The sequence below is a fragment of the Camelus dromedarius genome, chromosome 4, assembly GCF_036321535.1.
Source record: "Camelus dromedarius isolate mCamDro1 chromosome 4, mCamDro1.pat, whole genome shotgun sequence".
Lineage (NCBI taxonomy): Eukaryota > Metazoa > Chordata > Mammalia > Artiodactyla > Camelidae > Camelus > Camelus dromedarius.
Window position 1 is genome coordinate 52,111,170 of NC_087439.1, and position 27,824 is coordinate 52,138,993.

At 37.5% G+C, this 27,824-nt stretch overlaps 1 protein-coding gene and 1 non-coding gene across 3 annotated transcripts in view; one reads left to right on the forward strand and one right to left on the reverse strand.

Annotated features, from left to right (window-relative positions):
* The window catches only part of SESTD1 (SEC14 and spectrin domain containing 1), a 118,012-nt gene extending 95,958 nt beyond the window's left edge, over positions 1–22,054 (reverse strand). Inside the window, exon 1 of one of the 2 annotated variants that reach the window (XM_031451743.2) lies at positions 21,764–22,054. The gene's annotated coding sequence lies outside the window, so the exon portion shown is untranslated. Of the gene's footprint in view, positions 1–21,409; positions 21,552–21,763 lie in introns of those variants that run through there. The other variant, XM_031451744.2, reaches the window with a different exon arrangement.
* LOC116153222 (U6 spliceosomal RNA) lies at positions 6,243–6,344 on the forward strand. Its single transcript, XR_004137005.1, has one exon. It is a non-coding gene; the product is annotated as a U6 spliceosomal RNA (small nuclear RNA).
* Positions 22,055–27,824: the final 5,770 nt, after the last annotated feature.

Genomic DNA, 27,824 nt, shown 5'->3' on the forward strand with positions numbered 1-27,824 from the left:
ATGGGGGATTGGAAAAGGAGTAGAAGAGATGGGAGGGATGACTAACACCGCTCTTTCTATAAAGTTCTAACTTTTATAAGCATGAGAATGTTTCACATCCTCAAAGAAAAATAAAATCCTCAAGGATGAAAGGGGAAAAAAAAAACCCTAAAATAGAAATCAAACAAAAACAAATGTCTCTAGTGGCATTTCAAATAACAAATACAACTACACTAAAGAGGAAAGGGGAAGGGAAGAACTAACCCAAGTAAATTTTGAATACAGTGTTTTTACTAGTACTCTCAGGCTATAAACAAACAAAAAACTGAACAGTGGCTTCCAAGAAACGTTTTATTTTGTTTTCCACAGTGTTTTAAGGATCAATAATTCTGAATTACTTTCTGTGTATCCTAGGGTTGAGCAAATAAATAAGTAAACTGTGGATAATGGGAGCCAGACTTATCACTGATAAAGAAGGGGGTTATAAATATGGAAAGTGGGGAGGGAGGCTCCAATGAACCCCACAATGATGGCTGGAATAGAAGAAAGTAGTATGTACTCATAGTTTTTAATAAATATAGATGTAGGTGTGCGTGTCTTAGTTCTGTCCACTGAGAAGACTCTGATGGTTGATTTTATGTGTCAACTGCCTAGGCCACAGAGTGCCCAGATGTTTGATTAAACATTATTCTGAATGTTTCTGCAAGGATGTTTTTAGGTGAGATTAACATTTTAGTTTGTAAAGCAGACTGCATTCCATGCTATGGGTGGGCCTCATCCAAATAGACGAAGGCCTGAATACAACAAAAAGACTGACCCTCCCCTAACAAGAGAGAATTCTCCAAATAGACTGCTTTCGGACTTAATCCGCAATATCAGCTCTTCCTGCCCAATGGTCTTCAAACACTGGTTCAATGGACTGTCTAACATTAGTTCTCCCTGCGTCTCTAGCCTGCCAGCCCATCCTGTAGACAATACTTGCCAGTCCAATCGCATGAGGATATTTGACAAGTACACTGTCTAGCACATAGAAGGAACTCAATAATGGAAGACAAATGGCTGAGTTAGTTTGGAGATATTTTAAGTGGTTACAATCTTTCATAAAGATATAGCTCCTTCTCTTTAGGAATAAGAAATTATTTTTTATAAGAAGCACTAGTAATCAGACATGTGTGCCAAAAATGGCAACAGATCTACTTTCAGTAGCATAGAGAATAACTTCAAAACATCCCCTCAATGTCTGGGAGTACAGAGACTTCCCCTAGCCTAGCTCACCAGAGACAAGTCTACAGAAGTTGGCACCTCTATTTCCTACCATAAGGGCTGAGATACAACTACAGTGTACAAATTTTGAAATGAATCTCTAAGTATAATGATACTAATAAGCCCTAGAAAACTTTTGGCATGATGAAAACTCTGGAATCTGGATTTTTCCTTAAAATTCCTATGATCAGTAATATATTAAGTACTTAAAATATATTAAATAAAATATTATACTTACATTATAAACTATATTTAGAAAAACAGAAAATCTAGCAAGTACTAATTTGAAATTGATTCAATAATTTTCTCACCATCATTCATTAAATTAATATAAAGCATCAGATCTTTTGAAGTAGTCCCCTCAGTCATGCCAGTTCCTATATTACTGGAAAGATTACTTAATAAATTACTAACCCTAGAAAAAAAGCCAGTGTTATTTTATAATCTTCTATATTTTGCTTATAGAGGTCATATAGAATAAGCCAAACTAAGTGTTCCTATGATAAAGAACAAACTAGAGCACCTAATTTCTTCTTCCTCATAGGAAAGGCTTTGTTGTCACAAAAGTTAATTGAATTCTTGTCTTTGATCCTATTTTTTTCTCTACATTCTCTATTAACTGACCTCTTTTTTCTTTTTCTTCTTTTGACTTGCCCTTCTTTCCTTAGCTGTAACCGATTTTATTATTGAAACTGAAGGTCCTGTTAACCTTTTTAGTGAAACATACTAACTACTTAGATCCCAAATGCCTACATCAATTTTATCATAAGACATTCACAAGTGCTATGCTTACTAGTCACTACCAATGTCTGATTTCTCTACTCTAGTGGTAAATGCCTTGTTTACAACTAGTTAAGATACTATATTCTTCCTATGTGTTGTAGTTTTACAAAAAATACTCACCTAGATTAATACTATTAACAAATAACTCTAGGTTAAATGGACTGTAAAATAGGATGCTATATTATCTCACTTTCTACAACCATCTTTTTAAAAAAGAAAATTAACAGTTTATTAAAATAAATCTTTCAAAAAATCTTAGATTTAGTAATTTTAAGTGTCTTAAGAAATATTTTCACAAAATGTTGTCTTCTCTTTGCAAACTAGATGATATTTCATATAATACTTTATACCACGATCTCATGGGTGAGTCATTTGCAGGATATACAACATGGATTTTTAAAATATGCTAAAGTAAAAACATTGGAAGACAAAGTTCAAAGCTGCATAGCTGGAAGCATTCCAGGACAAAACCTTAAAAGTAACTGAAATCACTGGTGTTCACTTATATTTTTGGATAGTCTGATTCTAGACCCAGCTATATATATCAGAATCACTTGGGGAGCTTTTAAAAGTTATCCACTGCATGAAAATGAATAAATGTTCCCATTATGACTGAAGTATTGTGCTGTACACCAGAAATTGACACAACATTGTAAACTGACTATACTTCAATAAAAATATATATAGAGAAAAAAAATATATCCTCTGCAGGCTAACTGAATCAGAATCTCTGGGGTTTGGACTTGGGCAAAGGAATTGTTTTAAAGCGCCCCAGCTGACAATAACATGCTGCTAGGATTCAAAACTATTGGCCATGTCTTTGCAATTATTAACACAGACTGAAACACTGAAGTATCATTTAGCACTAATAATATTGTTTCCTCAAGAACTGTCATTCAAGTAAATGTAAATCTCTAAATTACCTAACAGCATTTCAATGTTTAAGTCTATTATTCAACAGAGTAGGTCTTCCATGATCATTTGCTGGTGATGCAAATATTTTAACAACTAAAATTACAATGATTCCCTTACTTGAAAAAGAATATGGAATTATTATAATACAGAACATACTGTTTTGACATTTTACAACAATTTCAGCTTCATATCCTCCAAAACAACTGATGATGCAGTCAAACACCTAATAAAGTTTGCAAGTTACAAGGTGAGAATTATAGCCTTGAGATGAAGGACTGAGGCATTTCAAGCCAAAGAAAAATTGGTCAAGGTCAGGGTATAAAGACTAGAACTGCAGAATCCGTTTGTAACAGAAGAAAGTTCAGTATGATGGTGTGAAGGAGTAACTGGAAATAGAAAGAAAAGCTAAGATTGTGTATAGTTTGGGAAGGTTCCTGAATGACAGACTAAGAAACTTAAGATATTCATCTACAGGCAATGAGAGTCACAGGTTTTTTTTAAAGGAATGACAGGCCGTTCTACTTCCAAGAAGATGTACTTTACCCTATTCCTCCCACTAAGTGCAACTGAAAGCCCTAAACATTACACATAAAACAATCATAAGAAATCTATGAAAGGTGGAGAGAGGAAGGCAGACTGCCTAGGAACCTAAGGACCTAAGGAACGAGTCAGCGGTGAGTTTCTTGGACTTTATTTTTGCTTCATGTATCTCTCTTTAGCCAAAAGACCAGGAAGAGACAGTCTAGCAAGAAAGAAAACTTTTAGGCAATAACAACGCTACTCTAGCCAAACAACAGGAAAAAAAAAAACCATGACCTCACCTCTACTCATGCCAGAAAAGGCTGAATGGGCGCCTAGACTTCCATCCTCTTGAGTATGTAACGAGGCACAGCTAGGAGCAGGTGTCACAAAAGGCCAAATACAGAGCCACAACTTTCATCTGATAATGAGCCCCATATTCCAGTGCCCCTCATCCTTGCTGTGTCAGTGGAGACCACATGAAAAGCTGTTAGAATTATCTGTCAAAGATCTTAAAGCAGACACGATAAAAATGCTTCAATGCGCAATTATGACATGCTCAAAACAAATGAAAAAATAGAAAGCTTCAACAAAGAAACAAAAAAATCTTAGCAAAGAAATAGAAGATATAAAGAACCAAATGGAAATTTTAGAACTGAAAAATACAGTAACTAAATTTAAAAAAGCTCTGTAGATGGACTCCAAACAGAATAGTGGGGACAGAGGGAAAAAAACCAATGAACTAGGAGAGAGAACAGAAATTATCCAATCTTAACAACAGGAAGAAAATAGACTGAAAAACCAATAAAGGTATCCTTAGGGACCTGCGGGACTACAACAAAAGATCTAATATTTGTGTCACTGGAGTCCCAGAAGTAAAGACGAAAGGGAGAGGGGGTGACTGAAAAAGTATTAAAGAAGTATGGCAAGAGACATAAACCTACAGGTTCAAGAGGCTGAATAAACCCTAAATTGAATAAACCCAAAGAAATCTATGCCACATCACATCACAAACTTCTGAAAACTAAGGACAGAGAAAGCATTCAAAAAAGAACAAAACCTTACCCATAAGGGAAAAACAATTCAAATGACAGAGATTTCTCATCAGAAACCATGCAGGCCAAAAGGAAGTGGCCCAATATTATTCAAGTGCTATACTCGGCAAAAATACCTTAAGTCACGAGAGAGAAGTAAGACCTTTTCAGATGAAAAAAAACCAAGCCAATTTGTCCCCCACAGACATACTCTAAAATAATAACTAAAATAAGTTCTCTAAACAGAAAAAAATGATAATAAGAGAAGGAACTTCCAAATATCAGGAAAGAAAAAAGAAACCAGTTTAGCGAAAATATAGGTAAATACATTTGACACAACATTGTAAAATGATTATAAATAAATATAAAAAGTTTAAAAAAAAAGGTAAATACAATAGGCTTTCCTTGTTCTCATGACTTTTCTAAATTATGTCTGACAAAAAAAAAAGTTATAACTGTCTCATGTGGTTCTAAATATATGTGCAGAAAACATTTTAAGACAAATTACTGTTGTATCCTTTACTATGAAAAGGAAGGTAAAGCTTCTATACTTCACTCAAATTGGTAGAATGACAACAGGAGACTATAATAGGTTTTGTATATATAATACCTATAGCAAACACTAAAACTGATTTTATGTATCATCCAATACGCAATAGATAAATCAAAATGGAATTCTAAAGTAAACTCAAGTAACCCACAGGAAAAGAAGAAAACAGAGAAAGAAAAAAACAGAAAAGAAAAAGAGAGATAAACAGAAGACAATAAATAAAATGGCACACTTAAACCGTAACACATCTAAAATTACACTGAAGCCTAAATACATTAAGACATATTAGCAGAGTGAATTAAAAAACATGATCCAACTACATGATGCGTATAAGAAACTATATGGTATCTAAAAGAAACTCACTTCAGGGGATAAATTAGGAGGAGTTTGGGATTAACAGATACACACTACTATATACAAAATAGACAAGGACTATTTTATAAATATACAAAACAACAAGGACCTACTGTATAGCACAGGGAATTATATTCAACATCTTGTAATAACTCATAACAGAAAAGAATAAAAAAAGAATATATACACACATGTATAACTGAATCACTTTGCTGTACACTTGAAAGTAACACATTGTAAATTAACTACACTTGTTTAAAAAAAGCTGGGAAAAAAAGAAACACTTCAAATACAACTATGAAGGTAGACTGAAAGTAGAAGGATGGAAAAAAATAAATCATATAAACATTAACCAAAGGAAAGCAACAGTGGCTATATTAATATCAGATAAAATAGACTTTGGAGAAATGAAAATTATTAGAGACAGAAAGGTATATTACAGAATGATAAAAGGGTCATCCATCAAGAAGACATAGCAGAGGGTGGGAAGGGATAGACTGGGATTTCAAAATGTAGAATAGATAAACAAGATTATACTGCATAGCACAGGGCAATATATACAAGATCTTATGGCAGCTCACAGAGAAAAAGATGTAACAATGAATATATATATGTTCACGTATAACTGAAAAATTGTGCTCTACACTAGAATTTGACATAACATTGTAAAATTATTATGAATCAATAAAAAATGTTTAAAAAAAAAGACATAGCAATCCTAAACATGTTGGTACCAAAAGACAGAACTGAAAAATACATGAAGCAAAAACTGAAAGAACTGAAAAGACAGCTCCAGAATCATAATTGGAGACTTCCACATCCCTCTCTCAACAATTGATAGAACAGTGCTCACTTCGGCAGCACATATACTAAAATTGGAATGACAGAGAATAGCAGGGCCCTGGTGCAAAGATGACACACAAATTCATGAAGCGTTCCATATTTTTTTGGTTACCAGTGGGGGGAGAGGTGGGAAGGGATAAATTGGGAGTTCGAGACTTGCAGATACTAACTACTATACATGAAGCAGATAAACAACAAGTTTCTTCCATACAGTAAAGTGTTTTGGTATTTGCTATAGTTATTATATATACAGGGAAGTATATTCAATGTCTTGTAGTAACCTATAATGAAAATGAATATGAAAATAAATGTATGTATGTATATGTATGAACTATTATGCTGTATACCAGAAATTGACACATTGTAAACTGACTATACTTCAATAAAAAAAAGATTGATTAAAAAAAATTTGATAGAACAGCTAGACAGAAATCAGCAAGGATACAGAACTCAACAACACTGTCAACCAACATGATGTAGTTAACATTCATAGAACATTCCACCAAACAACATCAGAATATGTATTTCTTCCCAAATGCCCATGGAACATACACTAAGATAGACCATACTAAGATAGACCCTAGGCCATAAAGCACACCTCAACAAGTTAAAAATAACTGAAATCACACAGATGATTCTCTGACCACAATGGAATCCAACTAGAAATCACCAATAGAAAGATAAATGGAAAAATCTTCAACCACTTGGAAACTAAGTGACACATTCCTAAATAACCCATAGAGTCAAACAGGAAGTCTCAAGGGGGGAAAAATACATTGAATTGAATGAAAATAAAAATACAATATATCAAAAAATGTGGAACACGGCTATTACTTATTACACTAAATGTGAAAAGCTGTTACACTAAATGCATATGTCATTATGTCAGAAGAGAAAAAATCTCCAATCAATAATCTAAGCTCCCACCTCAAGAGCAAAAAACCTTAAGGAGGCAGGATAAAAAAGGAGCAAAGGAAAAAGAGAGAGAGAGAAGAAACACAAATTACCAGTATCAATAATGAAACAAGGATTATCACTATAGCCTGCAGACAGCAAAAGGGGAAAGGAGTACCATGAACATCTCTACACACTTTACTTTGACAACTCATACTAAATGGGTCACTTTCTCAAAAAATAAAAACTACAACTCATCTAATATGAAACAGATGATACGAATAGCTGTTTAAAGGCTATCAAGGAAAATATATTTATAATTTACAGAACTCAAAAAAAATCTCTGAACCCAAATGGTTTTCACTGGAGAATTCTACCAAATGTTTAGAGAGGAATTATATCAATTCTACACAATCTATTCCAGAAAACAGAAGAAGAGGGTACACTTCCCAATTCATCTTCTAAAGCTAGTATTACTATGAAAATCAAAGACATGAATATAAACATAAGAACCCTTAATCAAATAGCAGCAAATAATATTCAGCAATATATAAAAAGGTGATAATCAAGTGGGATTTATTCCAGGGATGCAAAGCTGGTTCAACATTCAAAAATCATCAATCAATGTAAGCCACCATGTACCAGGATGAAGGAGAAAAATCACGTAACTGTATCAATTGTTATAGAAAACACAACTGGCAAAATTCAACATTCATACCTGATAAAAACTCAGAAAACTATGAAAGGTGGGGAACACACTCAACTTGATAAAGACCTTATACAAAAAAACCTACAGCTAACATACTTTATGGTGAAAGACTGAATGCTCTTCCCTAAGATAAAGAACAAGGCAAGTACATCTACTCTCACCAATCTTATTCAACATAGTACTAGAAGTTCTAATCAGTGCAATAAGACAATGTAAAGAAATAAAAGGCATACAGGTCAAAGAGGAAGAAATACGACTGCCTCGTTGAGGACAATGTTCATGTAGGAAATCCCAAGGAATCTACCAAAAACTCCTAGAATAAGTGAGTTCAGCAAGATTGCAGGATACAAGATAAATATACAAAAACCAATTATATTTCTATATACTAGCAAAAAAAACCATGTGAACACTGAAAAATAAGTTTATAATTACTCCAAAAAATGGAATACTTAGGTATAAATCTAACAAAAGATGTACAATCCTTCCATACTGAAAATACAAAACGCTGATGAAAGAAATCGAAGATCTATAAAACACGGAGAGACATATCATGTTCATGGATTGGAAGACAATATAGTAAAGATATCAATTCTCCCCAAATTGATACATGAGTTTCATGTAATTTCTAACAAAATCCCTCCTGTTAAGATTCTTTGTAGACATAAAGATTATTCTAAAATGTATACAGAAAAGCAAAGGAACTAGAACAGCTTAAAAAATTTAAGAAAAGAATAAAAACAGGAGAAATTCATTTACCAGATTTCAAGACTTATACACTGTGGCAATCAAAACTGTGACACTGGCAGAGGGGTAAACACACAGATCAACGGAACAGAACAGAGAACCCGAAAATACAAAGATGCTCAATCGTTTTGTGATAAAGGTTCAAAAACAATTCAATGAAAATTGCCTTTCCCACAAATGGTTCTGGGGCAACTGGATATGCATAGGCAAAAATAATGAACCTTGATCACACCTTATACAAAAATTAACTCAAAATGGATCATGGACTTACATGTAAACAGAAAACTATGAAACTTTAAGAAAAATTTTTTCTAAAACTTTAGGAATCAACTTTCAGGATCTAGAGCTAAGCTAGATTTGACACCAAAAGCACAATCTATAAAAGGAAAAACTGAAAAACTGGACCTCATTAAAATTAAAAACTTTTGATCTGTGAAAGACCACATTAAGAGAATGAAAAGACAATCTACAGAGTGGGAAAAATACTTGCAAACCACATACCTACCAAAGAACTAGTACCTAGAATATATAAAAGAATGCTTGAAACTCAACAGTGCAACAACTAACAATCCAAACAGAAAATGGGTAAAAAATGTGAAAAGACATTTCACGATAAAGGACACAGAGATGACAAATAAGCACATGAAAAGATGTTCAATATCATTAGGAAAATGTGAAGTAAAACCACAGTGAAACATCACTACATACCTATCAGAATGGCTAAAACTAAAAAGTCAAAAAAACAAACACTGCCAAGGATGCAAAAAAACTAGATCACTCACCGTTTTAGTCTGCTAGGGTTGCCACAATAAAATACCTCAGACTGGGTGGCTTAAATAACAGAATTTTATTTTCTCATAGTTCTGGAGGCTAGAAGTCCTAGATTAAGGTGTCAGCTTGTTTGGTTTCTTCTCAGGCCCCTTTCCTTGATTTGCAGATGGCTGACTTCTCACTGCATCTTCACATGGTCTTTCCTCTGTGTATGCATATCCCTCAAGGATGTGTGTCCAAATTTCTTTCTTATAAGGACATCAGTCAAATTGGATTAGGATCCACTCTAAAGACCTCTGAATCACCCCTTTAAAGGCCTTATCTCCAAAGACAGTCACATTGTGATACTTTAGGAGTTAGGGTTTCAACATATAAGTGGCAGGGAAGGGGGAATAGAGAAAACTCGGCTCACAGTGCTCTATACATTCTACTAGGAATGCAAAATAATACTGCCACTCTGGAAAACATTTGGGCAATTTCTTTTAAAAAGTAAACACGCAACTACCATAAGACCCAGCAAATATACTCTTGATCATTTTTTCCCCAAAAATGAAGATTCATATTCACACATACACACAAACCTATACACAAATGTTATAGCAGCTCTAGTCATAACAGCCGATAGAAACAACCTAGATGTCCTTCAATTGGTGAATGTTTAAACCAACTGTGTTATATCCACACCATGGAATACTACTCAGTAATTAAAAAGGAACAAACTACTTAAATGTGTAATAACTTAAATGAATGGAGAAATATGCTGAATGAAAAAAATCAATCCCAAAAGGTTACATGCTATAGATTTCATTTATATAGCACTCTTGAAATGACAAAATTATAGAAATGGAGACTAGACTGATGGTTACCAGGTATTAAGGAGAAAGGGGGTAGGCGGGAAGGAAGTAGGTGTAACTACTAAAGGAAACTCTCTCTGTCTTACTACAGATGGGTGGAAAACTTCACTGAAACCTTTTCCCACTTTCTAATATTTGAATTATGTGCTGCAAAATAAGTTAGGTAACAATGATCAAATAGGGGTGGATGGGGAGATATTAGTCACCATATCAGAAATGATTAAAGAGGCCAGGCCCTGTGCTAATCCAGACTTATCGTGGCTCCAATCTGCTCTACTTCACCTGGCTGCACTCAATTCTTAAATGTCACCCAAAGTTAACAAGTGCAGTGTCCCACATGATCCTGCACAAAAGATGTAAATTATAAAATTACCTCTCCTTTTCTACCAATATTCTGATTTCCTTAGTATCTGATCTCAGTCAAGTATTAATGAGAAAAGCAGTAATTTTATCTGCTTAAATATTCACGCTAATGTGTAAGTAACTAATAGGTTTAAATATTGTCACAATGTATAAAAGCAGGTTAACTCTAGTGGCATTTTAACAGAAATTGTATGTTTAAGATAGAATTAAATTGCAGTCCAAATGTTGTCATCTGTTTAATTCAGATGCCCTAAAGCAACACTCCCCATTCTGATCTTGGAGTTCTTAGGTATTCTGAAGTAAACTGGATACAAAATCTAAATTCAAAGCAGTAGTAACAGCTTCCATTTCACCACAACTCAAAACTCACGTCTGGTTAGTTGCCTGTCCTACAGGGAGGAAATATTTGGAACAGTGCTTTTACTTGTCTGTGAGTAAATATAATCCAGGACATGGTAAAACTTCTAAAAAAAATCCGTTTGTCTTCTCAGCTGCCTCTAAGTGCCCCTTTCTCCTGCGTTCTAAGTTCTCTACCACCCACAGGGTATCCTTCATCCTCCTGCCTTCACAAGGCCATCATCTTTCAGCTTCCCCATTCAAATTAATAAAGGACTTAAGCAAGGACTGAACTGTTCTTCAACAGACTCACTTTGTAGTTTAAGGCAGATAGGAGAAATGTGCACTTTTTGGTTGACTTAGATTGACTGAGGGAGCAGGAGCTTCATTTGTTTTTTATTTTGCTGAGTCCACTAGGAATACTGCTTTAGTGCTGATATCATGCCTAGAGGAACTGGGTCAACAGAGTTAATAGGTTACTTGAGCTCTCCTTTGCCCTGTCCACTCTATTAACCTTATTTATTCGGAAGCCAAGGAATCTCTAATTCCAAGGATCCAGATTCCATTTTCAAGCTACCACTTCCTTCTCTTGGTGTGATATTCCTTTCCTTCTTTCAGAATGGTGGTCATTTTCTCCTGCCCTCCAACTCCCAGCAATCTGTTCTCATGCCCCAGAGTTCTTGTAGCCTCCAGTGTGAGAGAAGAAAACAAACTATGAATGTCTGGAAGGGAAGGGTGTGTAAGACAGGAGTGGCTATGTTGGGCTCATGGGCTCCCAAACATGAAACTCCAACTAAGGACAAGAGCAAAGGACCATCACTCCCTCTCCCATCCCGCCATCCAACTAAGTAAGATTCAGCACTCTTGTTTCTTACAGTGCATTTGCAGGGTGGGAGGCACTTCAGCAATACCAACAATTAAATAGCACATAATACATGATATCAGGAAAAAAAACTACCAACTGGCAATGATTGTACATACTGGAGAATGTACTGGGAAAGAAAAACTTCTAAAACTGAATGTTAATTACAATTACATGTTTGACTGGCTTTTAATTTCTGCCTAATTATTATGCAGTGTAATAAACATGAATATCATAAAGGCTATGTCAGATTAACTTCCAGTTTTACCTTAAGGTAATTGCAGCCTTTCCAACCAACCTCCACCCTTGCAGCTTCATTCATTACTCAAGTGTAAGATGCTGATTCTTCCTAAAACAACAATTACCAAGACACCATGCTGTCACACCAGAAAAGAGGCCAGCAACTTGGTGTCCCACTCTCATGTTGTCCATCTTGCAACAACAGTGCTTCTGCCAGTCTTTCCCCAGTTCAAGGTATTCCTTTTCTAGTAACTATAATTATTTCCCCCAAACAACATTTTTTATCATCACTTCCCAGCTGATGAAGCACAGGCATTCATCAGCTTGTCTGTGCTTCACAACAAGCAGCCTCAAAATCTAAACTCTCAAAATGGCTCAATGAAAAAATGGTCAAATGAATTCATAGTAAAAGATATGCATCAATGAATGAGAAAAGATTAAACAGTCTGGTAAAAGGGACATAGAAACACAGATGTTTTCATACATCCCCTGTGGATATACAAAATGGTGTAACCTCTATGGAGGGAAATTTAGCAATATCTATCAAAATTACAAATACAAGTACTCATTTCCTAGGAATTTATCCAATGGTATACTCACATGCCCCACCACTGTGTTGAAATAGCAAAGTTATTCAGTGCTGTATTATTTATTAAAAATCAGTAACAGTAATAGCAAATATTTATTTAGCACTTAGTATAGTGCCAAACACTGTTCAAACACTTCATACAGTTGCTCATTTAATCTTCCCAACAATCCTATAGGGTAGGTGCTATTAACATTCATACTGTACAGATACAGTAGGAAGCCAAGTAAAAGTAGCCCAAGACCAAACAGCTAGTGTGAGCCAGGATTTGAACGCAAGGAGGATAGCTCCAGAGCCTATTCTCTTAACTATCATGATATACTAATTCATCAAACTACATATCAACAGAAGAATAGCTGACTAAAACATATATTACATTCATATAAAGGAATATTACATTTTTAAAAAGAAAGTGCTTTTAATTCCCCCTCCCACTTTAAGGGTAAGCTAAACTTAGTGACTCACTTTCAAAAATTAGGTACTGAAAGGGAAAAATACCAACTTTACAGTGGAGAAACCTGGCAAACACTACCTTAACCACAGGATCTAAGTTAAACATCACCAGTGATGTCTTGTAAATATCAGGTAGTACACCCTTACATGAGAAAGACAACTCAACTTTGTGCATTATATCCAAAAACCCGTAGCTCCATTCTAATCATGAAGAAAACACCACACAAACCCAAGCTGAGAAACAGTCTATAGACTATCTGACTGGTACTCCTCAAAACTGTCAAGGTCATTAAAAAAAAAAAAAAAAAGTCCTTGAGAAACTGCCAGAAGAGACTAAGGAGAAATGACAACTAGGTGAAATTAATGTATTCTAGATGAGATCATGGAACAGAAACAACATTAATTGAAAAACTGATGATATACAAATAAACTCTGGAGTTTAGTTATCAGTAATGTACCAAAGCTGATTTCTTAGTTTTGACAAATGTACCACAATAAGATGATAACATTAGGGGGAAATGAAACTGAGTGAAGTGTATATGGGAACTTTTGGTAGTATTTATGGAATTTTTCTGTTAAAAAAAAAAATCTCCAAGAAGTGAAAGATATAAAATCTTTCTGGAAGAAGCAGTATGTGCACAGGTATAATCATCTGTGTAATGCAGAAGGGAGAGCACATATGCATATATAAAATACTTCTGGAAAGACACAAAAGAATCTGGTAACAGTGGTTGACTATGTAGAGGAGAGAACTCAGTAACTGAAGAACAGGAATAAAATACTTTTGACTGTGGCCTCTTGTACTTAAATTTTGAAACATATAAATGTATTATGTACTCAATTTTTTAAATGAAAAGTATGACAAGGACCTGAGCTAATGCAAAGTCCTAGAAATAACATAGGGGATTAATTAGAAAATTTTAGGAGATTAAAAAAATCTAATCTCAATCTATCAGTTAATAAGGCTTCCCACATCCCCTTTCTCACTCTTCCCATGAACCTCACTTCTTTATGCACTGCAATTTTGTTGTAGCTGAACCAATCTGACTACCAACCCCAACAAGTCAGCTTATCCCCCAAATTCGCATCTCTCCCAGCAAAACCTAGCTCCTAACTTTAAAGTCACCCACCTATTGTGTTATTCAGCATCCTGTATATTTTGTTTATAAGAGGGATAGCACATACAGGAACTCACGCCATCACTACCCCTATACCCATGACAACACTACTCAATGATTACAGCACCCTTTCCCACTAAATCCACACACTGCCTCCAACTACTTCTTAACTCGGTGTTGCATGTAGCCATCATTATCAATTAAGCTGGCCAATGAAATATAACCTATTTACCATATCTGGTCTCTATTACATTAATCTGTTTGCCTTAATACATTCCTCCATGGATTTCATATATATTTATTTTCACATACCCCTATTTTGTTCTGAAAGGATTAATGAGCCTTTCAAGAATACATGAAGTACAAAAGTTAATAGATTAAAAACAACAACAAAAGAATAAAGAAAACACCAAAAATAATTTTTACAAAAAGACTGAAAAAATGTACGGCATAAAACCTATATGCTCTGGGGTGGGCCACAAATCTGGCTTTGGCTTTCCAGTAGCCATCACAAAAAGGAAAACCCAGTCCACACTCCAGGAGATAAACAGAAAAGTACTCAGAAGAGAAACTATTCTTGGTACTTAGACCAAACAATAATTTTTACAAAGCAAAGAGAATGAACGCTACAGAATGAACAAGATATACAGGATTCACAACTACTGTTTTCAAAGGGTTGGGCTGTTTCTGATAGTGTCCATCAGGAGAATCTATGGTGCCTTACCAATGACCAATGCAGCAAAACTGATTTTACAAAGAGCAGACAAATGCTTTGAGAACTGTGTCCTTTTACTTGGTTTCCACCTTCATTGCCTCCCTAACAAAATGTAAATCCTCTGAAGGCAAGAACCATGTTCTGAAACACAGCTGTAACATAACATGTGCTGTAACATGTTCTGTAATACATAGCTCACAATGCTTTGTTTCCTGCAGGGGAAAAAAAGCATTCAATATCAGTGAGAATTAACAGAGAGCAATTCAAGCCTAGTCTGATAAAAATTCTAACCAAAACATAGGAATTCCCACTCATACTAAACAGAATAAAAACGACACCTGAAGCCTCAATAGATAATCTCTAAACCTTCCACACTACTACTGAATCGCAATTTAATTTGTGATGTCCCAACAGCATTTTTTGCTTTGCATATCCCTGGCATAAGGCTTGCAGAAATGCCAAATCAATATCATATCATATCAAACAAAATTCACAGCAAACGCTTTGGCAACCCCTACAAAGGGAAAGACAATATTACTATCTTTGAAGAATATAATCAATAGCTCTTTACAAACCAGCTGACAAAGGCAGGTTCATTTTTTAAATGACTCCATAAGTCCTCTAGCAGACAATGAATTATAATGCAGATTTTCCCTACTTTCCAAGAATCCGTAGTTTCTGTAAATGCCAAACTGTCAGAGAACTGTACTTCTCAACTCTTTCAAATATATATATATATATATACACATACCTAGATACATACATAAATACACACACACACCCCACCATCAAACAAGCTTATCTTTCCCTTTACAACCACTCCCTAACCCCTCTCCTTTTACCTGGTCAAACTGGAAATGAATGAAGCTTAATAAATTATTTAGGTAAAACAATTATGAGCAATACAAGTATTAAAAAAATTAAATTAGTACTCTTAAGCAGAGGCATTAGAATACATTAACAATTCTGTTTGCATTTTATTAATGGAAATCATTAATAAGTAAGTAGTCTCATCCTTCATTGGTTTAGTTTTTTAATACACTTAGTATTTCAGTTGGCAATATGCTCCTCATTTGGTATTCCCTGTACACAGGAGCACACCCTATCATCCCAGGAGGGGATAGCTGTAATGAGTGAAAGAACATCGACAGGACTGGGTGTCCACAAAATGGACATTGGAAAATCTAATCCCTGTGCCTTTGTTTCTTCATCTACAAAACTGAGAAATGACAATCCCCTCTATCTGATAAGATTACTGGGCGGATTAAATAAGGTAAGAATTGTAAACTGCCTAGTAAACTGCATGTAAAACAGATCCTTAATAAGCGTTCAGTTCTCTTGTTCTTTTTTTAATAGGTAAAGAAATAGAAGGAGCTTAGCAGGTGACGTGTCCAAGGTCAGTGCCCAGAAAGTGTAATACAGACTAAAACTCTAAACTTAGGGACTAGGGTTCTTTCCACTGCATCAAGCAGCCTTAAAATAGCAGAACCCAACACCTCATATTCATCACTGTTGGGCATTCATTACTGGCAAAAAAAAAAAAAAAAAAAACCTAACAATTTGAACACGTATTAGATGCCAGGAACTAATCTCTTTCCTCATGACTACTCTGTAAAGTAGGTGTATTTATCCCATTTTACTGAGAGAAACTAACTTATCCAAAATCGTAAGTGACAGTGCATAATTAATCCACGTCTGTTTACTACTCTCCCCGACTTGTATGCCTCAAAAGTATACAAGTACCTAGAAATCATTGTCTACCAAAAGCAAATTCTAAATGGCCTGGAAATTTTTATAGATCCTTCCAATATATTAGTGGAACCCTTCCCTAGCTCCACCATCCTTTATCCTTAAATTTGTTCCTGTTGTTAAGCTAAAACAACTTACAATAACTATGGTGACAAATCTATATTTGTATAGCATGTTACAAGCTAGTATAATTCTTTTCATTTTTATTAGATGCAACTATTGAAGTTTTTCATATGTTAGCTCACATCTCGCTTGACACTTTCAAGACTCCTGTGATATAGGGATTATTACCATTTTACAATAAGGAAACAAGCTTAAGAAAGTAACTTGCCTAAGGTTATATAACTAGTAAGAGCAGAGAAAACACTTATACTCTTGCATCTAATTGATTCATTTAATCATTTACTTTTGTCTACTTATTCATCAGAGCAGAAAGGGAAGTATGAGTGGGAAGGCCTTCTTCACCAAAAATATAATAGAAAATAATGGCCAAAACTTGATAGAACAGTAACTATAGGAAAAATCAGAAAGGCTGTCCCACCTCTCTTCCCTCCTTGCAAGACTGTCAAGTAATTTCCAACAAATGTTTAGAGGGCAGAAGAGTTTAAACTATTCCAGAATACAGAGGAAAAAAAAGGGAGTTTACCAATTCATTCTTAGAGGTTAGCTTAATCTTGACACTAAAACCAATCAAGAACAGCAAACTAAAAATGAAGCATAAATATTATGTTTATCTTCTGATGATAGATGCAGAAGTTTTAATATATTTAAGTGAAAAACTAAGGCATATGTGTAGTATGATCCCATTTGTATGAGAAAAACCACTGTGAACAGACATGTATGTACTAAGTATGTCTGGGTATATGTATGTGTATTTATGCATACATAAATATAAAGATAAGGGTTTGGAAATAAAAGCTCAAACTGTTAACAAAGGTCACCTGGGACAGGAGGAGTCTTGGTGGTGAAGGAAGGTAAGGGGACAAGTAGTAAAGTGAGATTTTTGGCTTTTACTCTATATACCCCTGTATTATTTGAATTGTTATAATTAACATGCATCATTTTTGACAATTAAAATACATAAATGAAAAGCAGGGCCTAATATTCATTTGATGTATCTCCTCTACTTGTTATAGTGAAAAATAATTCTTTTATTCATTCATTGGACATTCATTTATTGAACAAACACTCAGGGTCCAACTCCCAAATGGGCACTGAGCTAAGCACTGCTGCCAGCCACCAGGTTCTTAGAGCCTATTTTTCTAAGCCCAGGATGGAATAACAGTTACTTTCTTCCATAAGATATCGTGCTAGTAAGTTTTAAGTTCTAATTTTTGTCACTTACTGCTTTTTAGGTTATATACCAGGAATAAGAAATACTTTCCTTATCTAGAGTTTGTACTGCTTTTATTCTAAGAAGGACTATCAGATAACTTTTATTAGGTATTTTTGGCAACTGGGAAAAAGTGCATTTGTATTCATTCATTTAACAAAGGTTAGTGTCCCTGCTGTGTTTCTGGGCACAATGCTGGACAATGGACATGCAAAGATGAATAAATAACATGACCTTCTACCTACCCTCTCGGGAGTTAAGAATTCTGCATACCTGCTATGTCTACAGAGTAAGTAGTACGTAATCTGAAATACACACTTTGGTAATCCTGCACTTCAAAGTGAAACTGGCAAACTGCCCTGCTCAAAAATAAAAGTTAATTTCAGTGCAACCCAGAAAAATCCTAATGTTCACAAAAACTGTGAAATTGTTCAATTACTCTAAGGTGAAAGAGAATAAATTAGTGGGAAAATAGAGAACATGGAAGCTGCAGAGGAATAGAAAGCACGATGTCTCAGCGAACATGGACTAGGACTAGCTATGCCACTAAGAAGCCATTCCTAGGCTTATTTCCCCACAGAAAATATAGAAATCATATCTACCTTATTAGGAAAGGAGAAATCAAAGAATATATTCAAAAAAGTATAATAAAATCTGGTGATTATGAGGCAATGTGGCCACAGCACCTGCTTTTTGCTGTTGTTTGGTTTAACTTACTTATTTCCCCACGAGTCTGTCAATGATTAGCCAAGCAAATCTGCAAACAGAATTTAACTTCTGTATGCCTCACAAAGTGGAAAGAATGCAGGAAGCACAGTCAGAAGACCTGAGTTTACATTCACACCCTGACTCCTACTAACTCTGGAAGGTTAAAAAATCAGCAAATTATCTAACCTCTTTGCACCTTAGTTTCCTAGCAATAAAATAGGGATAAACCTATTTTATAGGAATATTTCAAAGGCTAAATGAGAAAATACATGCAGAAATGTAAACTTAGGAACTATTATAAATTAGTTATTTTTCCAGAGAAGATATACAAACAGCCAGTAAGAACATAAAGATGCTCAACATCATTAGCCATTAGAGAAATACACATGAAAACCACCACAAGATACCACTTCACACCCACTAGAATCACTACCATCAAAAAGACATTACCAAGTGCTGGAGAAAATGCAACCCTCATACTTATATGATGGGAATGTAAAATGGTGTAGCAGCCACGGAAGATAGTTCGGCAGTTTCTCAAAGAGTAACATTTACCTTATGACCTAGCAAGTACACATCTAAATATACACTCAAGAGAACTGAAAACATATGTCCAAACAAAAACCTGTAAATGAATGGTCATAGCAACATTACTCATAATAGCCCAAAAGTGGAAACAATACAAATGTACATCAACTGATGAATGGATAACAAAATGTGGCACATCCATACAGTGGAATATTATTCTGCCATTAAAAAGAATGAAATATGGATGAACCCTGAAAATATTATGTTCAGTGAAAGACACAAAAGGCCACATACCTATATGACTCCATTTATATGAAATGTCCAGAATCAGCAAATCCAGAGAAAGAAAATAGGCTGGAGGTTGCCAAGTTTGGATGAGTGGGGATGGGAGTGGTAGCTATTAGGTAGGAAGGTTTCCTTTCAGGATGCTGAAAATGTTCCTTGAATTAGGGATGTTTGCACTACCTTGTGAATATACTAAAACCACTGAACTGTACATGTTAGAAGAGCAAATCCTATGGTATATGAGTTACATATCTCAATAAAAGAAACCTGCAGAAATTTAAGTTTGGGCTACTTTTTATTAGTAAATATCCTACTTTTTTCAGGAGGTTGTTCCTGCTGCTTCTAACAGCTTTGAAAGTTGGTGTTAGATGTTACACAGATGAATGGCATTTTTTTATAAAGCAAAATTACTAATTATGCCAGAGAAACTTTCTACGAATCAGATTAATTTGGTATGATTTTATTTCTTCAAAGTCCTATTAATATCGTTTGTTTTTAGGGAGAAGAGAGAGCTTCAAAGAGTCTTTATAGAATACATTTTTAAAAAGGTCAAAATGTAGTATTTAATAAAAATATTTTTTAATTAGTAGACATTTAGTTTCCAGATAAGCTCATCAATCACATAAAACCCAAGCAGGTAAACTCTGCAACCTCTACCCACCAGTGGTAACCTTCTACGTTCTGCATTCTGCTATTAGATTTCTAGGTCCAACATCAGCTCTTTCCAATTATTATTCACAGGTGTTAAAATGCTTGATAAATTCTTTAAATGAAATCACTTCATTCCCTAATGCTGGGGTATTTACAGAGTAGGCCCGATTTTTAAGGTTAAATTTAGTCTAGATTGTTTGAATAAATATACAACAAAATGATTTCCCAGAATTTGGGATATAAAAACAACCTATAGAGTTGTGTAATGCTTTCTAAGTCCTTTGGGGATTTTTCATGAATTTGGTCATGGGTTAAGGCAGTCACCAACTTTCGTCCACACAAAGTATTACGTAAAAGCTTCCTGGTTCTAAAACAAAGAAGTATTTTATTGCTCAAAGCAAAAGGAAGATATTTTCCTTCCATTTAGTATTGTTGTACTAAAATAGCATACCAATGAAACCAGCTAGGTAACAGCATGACCGAAGGTATGTAAACAAAAATAAGCTGTACTTTATTTTGTATTCTTCCTTTTGGGGTGAAAAAAGTTACTCACACCTAAGAAAATAAAGCTCATCAAACCAAAGAAAACCATACGGGATAGTATTTCCAACATGGGGGTATTCTGAGTGGCAATTTTAATTTGAGGGTATGCCAACCTATGCTAGGATGCATGGTGGGTATACTTGGCACAGACAGAATGTGAAGAAAGAGGCGACCTGTCAAACAGCTGCTATCGAGTTACTCCCTCAACAGCACTTTCAACTTCTCGGGTTATGTCTGTGTAAAAGAAAAAGATGTCAAAGAACCAAAAGAACCAGGCGGGCTGTCACAGCAGCAGCCAAGTCCAAACCGTGCATTCCAGGGTGAAATGCCACAAGAACCCTTAAGAGCCGGCCAGACTGCGGTTCCTTTCCAATATGAATTTACCTCACATTAAAAAAAAAAAATAAATGCACAGCCAGGTATTTTTGCCAACCCGCTCTCCCTTCCCTTTGTGACTCCTCCAAAGGCTGAAGGGATGTTAACATCCCGCAAGCCCAAGGGAAACCAAGCCCCACGCCGCGAGCGAGGCGTCCAGCAGCCTCTTCGCAGCCCGGGAATCTCGGGCCGGCGTCCCCCACACTCACCGGGCAGGGCTGGTCACCGGCCACACAAAGAAACCAGCCGCGGACGCCGGACGCGGGGACTCGCCGCCGAGCCGGACGCCACATCTGGTCCCCTCACGGCGGGTAGACGAGACCCGCCGGAAAATAAGGATTAACCCCCGTACCTGTTGCATGATTCGGGTTCCTTTCACCCAGAAATGAACGCGGGCGCTCAGGACGGGAGACGCGGGCCGCCGGGGCTCTGAGGGCCTCGGCCGCACCCGGCAGGCGGCGCGGAAGCAGGAGCCACCCGCTGGGCTCCCCACCTCGGGTGCTTTGTCTGTGGCGGCGGGGGAGGGGCGGCGGAGAGGGGGTGAAGCGTCCCTCCCTCAGTCGCGCTGCCCGCGCGCTAGAAGAAAGCCAGGCCCGCGGCCGCCGCCGCCTCCACCCGCCCGCGCTCGCCGCCCGGCCGCGGGGCCTGCGCGCTCCTCCCGCCCGGGCCGCCCGGGCCGCCCGGGCCGCGCGGCGGCCACACTCACCTGGCTGGTGCTGGCGCTGGCGGCCGGCGGCTCCGGAGCAGTGGGGAGGACGCGGAGACGCGAGCGAGGCGCGGGCGGAGGCGGAGGGCCCGGCGGGAGGAAGGAGGGCTGGGGACAGAGCGGGCCCGAGCGGCGGTGTGGCGGCGGCGGCTCCAGTCACTGGCGGCAAATCGCGTCCCGGCCCCTCTGTGTGTCAGGCAAGGGGCAGCAGCGCGGGCGGCCCTGCGACCTCCCAACACCCTCGGCCCGACCCGCGTCCGCGCTACCCCGCGCGCGCCCGGGTAGCGGCGGCGCAGCGACCCCGCCCAGCACGGGAAAGGGGCGGGGCGGGGCGGGGCGGGGCGGGGCGGGGCGGGGCGGGGAGTCCCACCCGGGCTGGGGGCTGGGCTCTGGGCGAGGAGGGGGCCTCTGACCACCCCCCCCCGGGCAGCCCCAGCAATCCTCACCACTCGCCGAGCTCTCAGCTCCCAATCCCCCCAACAGCGTGGGGTACAGTGGAAGGAGCACTGGGCCTAGAGTCAGGCAGCCTGGGCTGAAGGAAGGACCCCGCCACCCCCGACCTGACGCCTTGCAAGTCCTCTGTCCTCATGTTGAAATACATACGGTCGAGTCTATGGTCTCCAAGATTTTCAAAATTTTAACACTGTCATCCCGGGTTTGTTGGGGTTCCTTTGCCCCCAAGTGCTCACTGCTAGGAGACTCCAGGAGACAGGTCTCCCCACAGTGTGGGGTGGGGCTGAAGGATAAAGGGAGCTGGAAAGGAATGTGTTATAGTGAAAAGGGGCTGGATCCAGGGCGTTTGATTTTGTGGAGGATCTTTCCACTGGACAGTCCAAAATTTATCTACAAATGGCTACTTCCCCATCTTCACCAATTCTAGTTCTCCCAATGTACTGACCTGAGTCCTTGCTCTTCCAATTTTACTGCGCTGTTTTTATGTCATTTCCTGAATTCAGTTCAAGAGTCATCAGCTAATACGCACAAGCTCAAGGCAGCCATGTGGTCCCAATCCCAGGCCTTACTTATTAATCACTGTGCCACTCACTTAAGTACTACCTAATTCCATGGAAAAAAATCTTACCATTCTAACAACTCGGCAACTAAGTTTCTCTCTACTAAAGTTCTCTGATTTAAAATCTCAAGGATTAATATCTCCTCTTCATTCTGTGACTGATAATCTGTCTCCACAACTTCAGCCTCTTTGCCATTCTTTAGGTCAAGCCTTTCTAATTTCACTTCAGCTTCTGTTCCACATGACTGCCAGAGAATGCTCCAAAAACACAGCCTCCCTCTTTAAAATCCTTCCGAGATTCTCCACCTGGATAATCAGGTTCAAGAAATTACCATGGTTTCTAAGGCCATTTATGATCTGATTCCCAGACCTCTTCAGCTCCAACTTTAACTCCCACCACATACACACAGATTTAGTAGGCTCTGTCTCCACGACTTTGTATGTTTACCCCCGTCCAAAACCCATCCTTTATTTAATCAGGAGAACTCCTACTACCCTTCAACACAGTAAAGATAATGCATCACTTCCTCATTGGAATCTTCCTCGACATCCCCTCCTTCTTCCACACCTGCATCCTCACTTTCCCCACTTGTACTGAATTACTCTTTCCTTTCTACTTTCATGGAACCTTTGATCTATTCTCTACGACAATCCTTAGCACTTTGTTTTTTCCCATTACTTTTGTTTGGTGGTCTTTTCTTACTTGACTGTGAGTTCCTTAAAAGGATAGAGATTTGTATCTAGTTCATTTTTGTCTCTCAGACATAGCACAGGACTCAGCACTAAGAAGGTTCTCTTTAAATATTTGTTCAAGTACTAATGTCACCATTCATTCCAACAAATAGATGTTGAGCATTTACCCAACTAGAGAGAATTACAGTGCAATCCACAGTCCCTGTCTTCCTTACTTAACCTTCCACAGTATTCTGTTCCTCCTTCCTTTACAATTTGGCATTCTCTACTTACCATTTTAAGCCCTGTCCTAATACTGCTTGCATTCTTTGCTTGTTTTAATAAAGCAAGATCATGCCAAATAACCTATTATAGTAATTCACCAAATATCCCTGCCCTTCCTCTTTCCATACCCTCTAGTTCCACACTGTATCACCCAGTTATTAGATAAGGGGCAACAGCTGCAACAGAAAACACATTAGCCTAAATGCAGAGAACAAAGTATGGGTGCTGTATTTTCCTGTAACTACTGAATGAACACTTAAATTCACCAGGCCTCACCTCTGCAGTTCCTCTGGCTCTATGATTAGGCTTCATTTTTAGTATTTTGTTAATAAGGTAAATATATCCTTTATATATGTATAAATTGAAGAGAACCAGATCCTTGCAAAGTAGCTGTCCAGCATCTGCTTGAACTCTGAGTGATAGGGAACCACTCACTACTTCACAATGATACTCATCTTTGAACAGCCCAGCGAGTCCCAACTTTGAACTGAAATGTGTCTCCCTGTACATTTGGTAGGTAACTATGGTATTAGTAGAAAACACCCCTGGATTTCAACTCCAAAGTGGTATGGTTACAGCCTAGTTCCATAACTTCTAGCTGTATGACCTTGGACAAGCACAAAACAACTCCAAGTATGAGTTTGCTCAACTCTAAAGGACAATAATAACATCCTACATCATTATTATAAATATGAATACAATGTGTATTAATGTGCCCAGTCACTCTGAATCTGGTACTAAGATGTACTGAGTACAGAACAGCCCAGTTCCTTTTTCATACACAGGCTTTTTTTTTTTTTTTTTAAGTATAGTCAGTTTACAATGTTGCATCAGTTTCTGGGATACAGCATAATGTTTCAGTCATACATATACATACATATATTCATTTTCATATTCTTCTTCATTATAGGTTACTATAATACATAGCCTTTTAAACATCTGAAGTCAGCAACCATAGCATATGACTTCTCACACCACCCTCCACTCCCGTGCCTCATTCATCTCCTCCATACATTCTCACCTAAACATACTCTAGGGCCTCTTAAAATGTGGCATCTAGAACTGAGTCCAGTAGTCCAGGTATAAAGAGAGGAGAAGAGAAATACGGTTTGCTGCATCCTTATGATGGTGTTTCAAAATTCAGCTTGATATCACATTCATATTTTTCTACTACTCCACACTGTTCATAAATATCATGTTTTTGCCAACTAAAACAAAACCCCTCAAATCCTTTTTAGGACTTTAATACATACACTCCTATAAAACCATGTCACCTCTAACCTGTTTGTGTACAATTTGTTTTTGGAGATTGAGTGTGGATCTTTGCATTTATTCATCTTAAATATCACTTTGGAAACACTGGGATCCCCTGCCAAATAGAAATCAATGTGAAATAAGAATAACATTTGAACGACATTCAGGAGTGGGGAGAAAAAAATTCCAAGTTCCTAAATTCCTAATTTCTCCACTAAGGCTTTTCATGAAATGCCATATTTAAATGTCATCTAAAATTATACAACTTCTCACATTCATTTTGTTTTATTTTTATAATAAGTTAGTATTTTATGTGCATATGTTTCCCAAACATTGTTCTCTGGAAACTGTGAAGAACTCACTGAGATAAGATAGACTGTTAATGCCATTTTACCCAAGCTCAGCAGGGTTAGGTAATTTGCTGAACACTCACTCTGCACCAAAATAGGCTTCTTGGAGGAACTGCCCCACCCACAGGCCCGCTGAAGGGGTGGCCCCAGGAAGTATTCTTCTCTGCTGTGTAATCCCTGAATCACTGCTGATTACCCCTAGGAAGGTACCTGACCTATAAACAGCCAATTCACACCCATTTAAAAAATGACCTGGGAAAAAACTCAACCCAAAAAAGCTGGTCCAATCAGACAATAAGTTGGGCAGCTGGATCCAAAAGGGGGCCCAGAGAGTGGACAGTGGTGACAAGGGCTCTGACAGGTCACCAGTGAGCAGAAGATAACGTCAGCCAATGACTAAGAGGAAAACATCCATTCACATATCCTTTCACTCATCTGTTCAACAAACATTTATTAAGCATTTCATGTTTCTGGTGCAGGGGGTACAGTATGAACAGAATACACAACAGTTCTGCATGGATCTTGTATTCTGGTGGATGGGACAGGCAATAAACACAATAACTAAATAAATCAAATAGCATATTAGAAGGTGATAAGTAGTGGATAAACATTATGCAGAGAAAGCAACTAGGAAGTGCCAGGAGCTGGGGTAAAACTTTCCATGACATGAACTGGGAAAGCCTATCTGAGAAGGTGACATTTGAGCTAAGGCTTGAAGAAGGTGAGGCACTGAGCCTGTATATAAGAAACACACAGGAGAAGCTGAGGGAGTCAACTGGTAGCAGATCAATCAGCAAGCAGACACAAGAAAATAGCAAAACAGACAACCCATAGAGCAGGGCATTCAAAATCTACCTGGGAGCTTTTTAAAAAGCAGTGTTTACAGCACTTCTCCCAGGTACATTAGACCAGAGCCTTCGCAGTTGGGGCCTCAAAATCTGTAATTCTGAAGCACTTCTCAGGTGATTGGGATGACTCCAGCTCTAAAAAAGAGATCCAGAAGTTCCTACTGAAGCCTTGGGTTCTGAATAGCCTTCCAATTCTGTGCTCCAAAAAGCCCAACTTAGCTTGCATTCCTTTCCCACTAGGAGGCTTGGTTGTTCAACTTTTCTGTTATTCCTGAGAGGGAAGCCTGATATCAGGGCTGAGATTTCAGTCTTTCTGATTTACATATATATTCTTTACAAACCACATGAATAGGAACCAAACTCCAACACCCTACTCCCTGAGGTCACATGTTTGAATTCCTGTATCTTGCAATCAAAATTGCCTAACAAACCACAATCACAAAGCTATGAGATGGTGATGCCAAAGCTGCAGCACTGGGCTGGTATTCATTCTGCAACTCTTGCCTTTGGGAGTAGTTAACATTTCAAAAATCAGTATTGGAAAAATTGTCAAGATACTGTATTTTCAAATCTAAAGGTTTTATTTTAACAATGTACATATACTGCACATTAGTGAATTTTTAAGAAAAATATTTAATAATTTTATCATAAATTACTTTGAGTACTCATTTTACCAGTTTTTATATTTGATATTTTAATTCCAAGCTTAAAATTTCTCTTTCACTGAGGAAATTAAGAGGATCTGTTTTTTTAAAAATGTACTTTCATGGTTCTGAAAGTATATAAATAATTAACACTTTTAAGGTTTCTGTTTGTTTGTTTGTTTTGGGTTTTTTGGGGGGCGGTTGCTTTTGGCCACCTATTAGTTCATCATTTAAGCCAATGTATTTGGAGTCCTTTAGACAACAGAACTTTTTCCAAGGCCAACATAGTTTGCAGTCACTCATATCAAGTGGGTTTTTTTCCCCCAATGACACTTTCACAAAATGTTTTTGGTGAATAGGTCAAAGGAAAGAGTAAAAAGCAGTGTTTGAATTTTTATAAAATCAGCAAAACCTTTTTCTAACAAAACTGACTTCTTTTCATAGTAGTGGAGTCATAGGATTTTAAAGCTGGAAGACATCCCATCTATTCTAACATCCTCATTTTCCTGTGACCCAGAAAAGTTAAGTAACATACTCAGCCCTAGACTTAGTTCACAAAACATCTGGAATCCAGGCCTCCTGACTACTAGCTGGTAAAGCTGAAAGTTTATTAATACTTGCAGTATCATCTATATGTGTGTAAAGAGACGTGGGGCATAATTTAGAAATAATACAAGTTTATATCTTGAACATCAATAGTGAAGGAGGATTAATAAAATGGCTGCACTTAGGCTAACAGATTGCTTGTTTTTATGCTTGCCCTTAAAACGGTCAACTGACCTGACTGACTGGTTGCTACTCACAGTTCCAGGCCCACTGTTAAAACTAAAGCTATTGATCTTACTGTTTCTACTTTATTCCAATAATCAAAAGCTATAATCATGCTTGGTCTCTGAGTTGATCTCCAGGGAGAAGGTCACAGGACTTTAACCTTACAAAATAGCCTGAATTACCAAGACCACACCTTGAGTGCTTAGGAGATAAAGAGATCCAACC